General features: G+C 39.6%; 1 non-coding gene across 1 annotated transcript; it reads right to left on the bottom strand.

The window, feature by feature from the left end:
* Positions 1-370: 370 nt before the first annotated feature.
* Positions 371-477, bottom strand: LOC116130430. The gene has a single exon (XR_004128049.1). It is a non-coding gene; the product is annotated as a small nucleolar RNA R71 (small nucleolar RNA).
* Positions 478-3145: the final 2668 nt, after the last annotated feature.

Here is a 3145-nt window from a genome sequence, read left to right on the forward strand (position 1 = left end):
AAACAGGACACTGAGGGAATTTTCAGTTCCCACAGTGAATGGTAGTGGGTCGAGTATTACTAGACCTAAGGTGCAAGCAAACAACTTCGAGATCAAGCCGGCAATCATCTAGATGATCTAGCAGTCGGTTAGATTTAATGGTGATTTGAAGGAAGATCCGAATCAGCACATCGCAAATTTCTTGGAAATTTGTGACACCTTCAAGTCGAATGGAGTGTCGGATGACGCTATTAGGCTGCGATTATTCCCATTCTCATTAGGAGATAAAGCCAAAGGGTGGTTAATGGCATTACCACCGGGAACTATAACAACTTGGAATGATCTAGCACATAAATTCCTTACCAAGTTCTTTCCTCTAGCTAAATCAGCAAAATTGAGAAATGATATCACATCATTTCTACAAGATGATTCTGAGTCATTGTATGAGGCTTGGGAGAGATACAAGGAGTTAATGAGGAAATGCCCACACCATGGTTTGCCAGTTTGGCTTCAATCCAAACATTCTACAATGGATTGATGAGTAATGTTCAAACCATGGTGGATGCAGCTTCAAGCGGGGCCCTGCAGAATAAGACACCGGAAGAGGCCTATGAGTTACTTGAGGTTTTGGCAAGCAACAACTATCAAAGACCAAATGAGAGAGCAACACCAAGGAAATCTTCGGGTCTTCATGAAGATTTTCACTTGAGAGAAAATTTTTCAAAATTCAATCTTTTGCTTTCCTAGTGCCTTTCCAACCAAAATTCTTACTCCCTAACATTTCTAGACACCAAAACAACCCATTTCAACAACGATTTTTGCGAAAATTTCACGAAAATTTTTGGATCAAAAATTTGGGGCTTTTCAATCTGGGATGTTTCTCGTTCAATTGGTGGCAAATACTCGTTCATATTAGTAAGATCTCGAATACCCAAAGCTTTTTATCGCACAATTTCAAGTTTTTAATTGTAGATATGAAAATTGTTGTTGCGATTGAGTTGTGGAAATTGGGTGATTTTGAGCATTGATTTTGTTGAGGAAGAGTAGTTCGTGCATTGGGTGATTGTTAGGAGTGTGGGTTTTTGAAAAATTGAAGTGTTTGTGTGGATTTGTAAAATTTGTAGTTTGGGGGTAAAGTGCAAATTTTTGGAAGTGTTGTTTGTTTTTGCAGGATTGAATTGGTTGTGTAGAACAACTAGGTTTGAATTTTTGGGAAATAATTGTTGAGTGAACGGAAATTGTGAACAATGCCTGCCAAAATTAAGCATCCATACAAGGGTAAGAGTAAGGCCAAAGGAAAGAATGTTGACAACCGTTTTGTTAATGACCAAGCCCGTAAACGGTATAAGGAGGCAATCCAAAAAGATAAGGGTATTATTCCTGAACGCGGGCTAACGGCGAGTCAGTCCTTGGACTGGAGTAGAGGGAGACGTTGGGAGATGTTTATGAGTGCTCCTGCACAACCGGCTGTAGAGCCACTAGTAAGGGAGTTCTATGCCAATCTCCCGGATTGTCAGGACGGTACAGTTTTAGTGAGAGGGGTTGACGTGCCATTTACGGAAAAGGTGATCAATGAGTTCTATAACCTGACGGAAATTTTTCAGGATGAGTACATACAGTTTAAGAGATCATAATTTGAGGACAGTACCATCCTTTCGATTATTGCAAAATCGGATGCAGTTTGGGCAGTATCGAAGAAACAGAAGAAGACTCTTAAGGGAACTCAGTTGACACCGATGGCTCGACTGTGGCAATATTTTGTCAGTGTGAAATTGATGCCAGAATCGCACTACAGCACAGTTACTCATGAGAAGGCAGTATTGCTTTACTCTATTGCCACAGGGAAGAGAATGGATGTGGGAGACATAATCTGGAATAGCATCAAGCTAGCTTCCAAATCAGGGCGAACAAGTTATGGGTTCCCACATCTCATCACAGCCTTATGCCTTAGAGAGGGAGTCGAGGTTCAGGATGACGAGCACCGTATTCATGCTGCCCCAGTTCTAGACTCAGAGTATTACAGGAAGCACCTTGATTGTCCGAAAGCTGCGCAACCAAGAGCAGGAGCAAAAAGGCAACAAACAGGCCCTACCACATCCTCTAGCTCCACAGCTACACAGAAAGAAATGATGTAGCAAATGATGGGTTTAATGAAATATATGAAAAGACGTCAGGATTGGGTGGTGGAGCAGACTCAGATGATGCATGAGCTGCTGAGGAATAGCTTTAAGGAGCTCAACGTTGACACTTCAGCATACCAATGGGCCGACTAGAACTCAGATGAGTGGATGGACTCTGAGGAACAAGAGGAAGATGAGGAGGATGAGGAAGAAGAGGAAGAAGAAGATTGAGCCGGAGCACTTGTTTTTGTTTTTGTTTTTGTTTATTTGTTTTCATTTGATTTTGTTGTTCATTCTAAACATTAAACTCAGTTTTATTTTGGTTTTGGATTTTGTTTAGTTGTTTAGTTGTTGCTTTTAATTTGTAGTTGTTGAAAGGATGAGATTAGGTTGTAATATTTTCAAGTTAGTTGTGAATTTGTGCTAACATAAGGGACACCACAGTTTCAATTGTTTTGACAGATTGGGTGATGAAAAGTCCGAGACCGGGTGTTCATTGTGGAGCGACACTTCACGGATTAACCAGGGAGTATTCTCGTACCTTTGTTGTTTTTATTATTCTCTATTCCTGATTTATGCATAATGGAACATTGGGGACAATGTCATGTTTAGTTTGGGGGTAGGAAATAGAATTAAAACCTAGTTTAAGGGTATATTGGCTAGAAACCCGTACCTGCCTTAAGAATTGCCTAGCAGTACTTGGCGACTTTTGGTATAACAATGCCACGTACACCTTAAACTGAAAAAAAAAAAAAAAAATTTTTTTAGTTATTTTTCTTTAGTTTGTTTGTTTTTTCCATTGATGAATTGTATAAATCAATGATGAGAAGAGGGTTGTTGCAATTTTATTGTTGAGAAATGTTAAGCATCGCTTCAAGTTTATCTTATTGACTGGATTTTGATTGAGGTCTGTTGAGTGGTTCAACCACAATTTTCATTTATTTCGGCATGCTTAGATTCATTTTATATGATTAGGCGAAGTTTGATAATGTTGGTGGACTTTAGAACCTAGTAGAGAAGTGCTTGAGGCGAAATTCTAGGATTAG

The sequence above is a fragment of the Pistacia vera genome, unplaced genomic scaffold (genome assembly GCF_008641045.1).
Source record: "Pistacia vera cultivar Batoury unplaced genomic scaffold, PisVer_v2 Contig22, whole genome shotgun sequence".
NCBI lineage: Eukaryota > Viridiplantae > Streptophyta > Magnoliopsida > Sapindales > Anacardiaceae > Pistacia > Pistacia vera.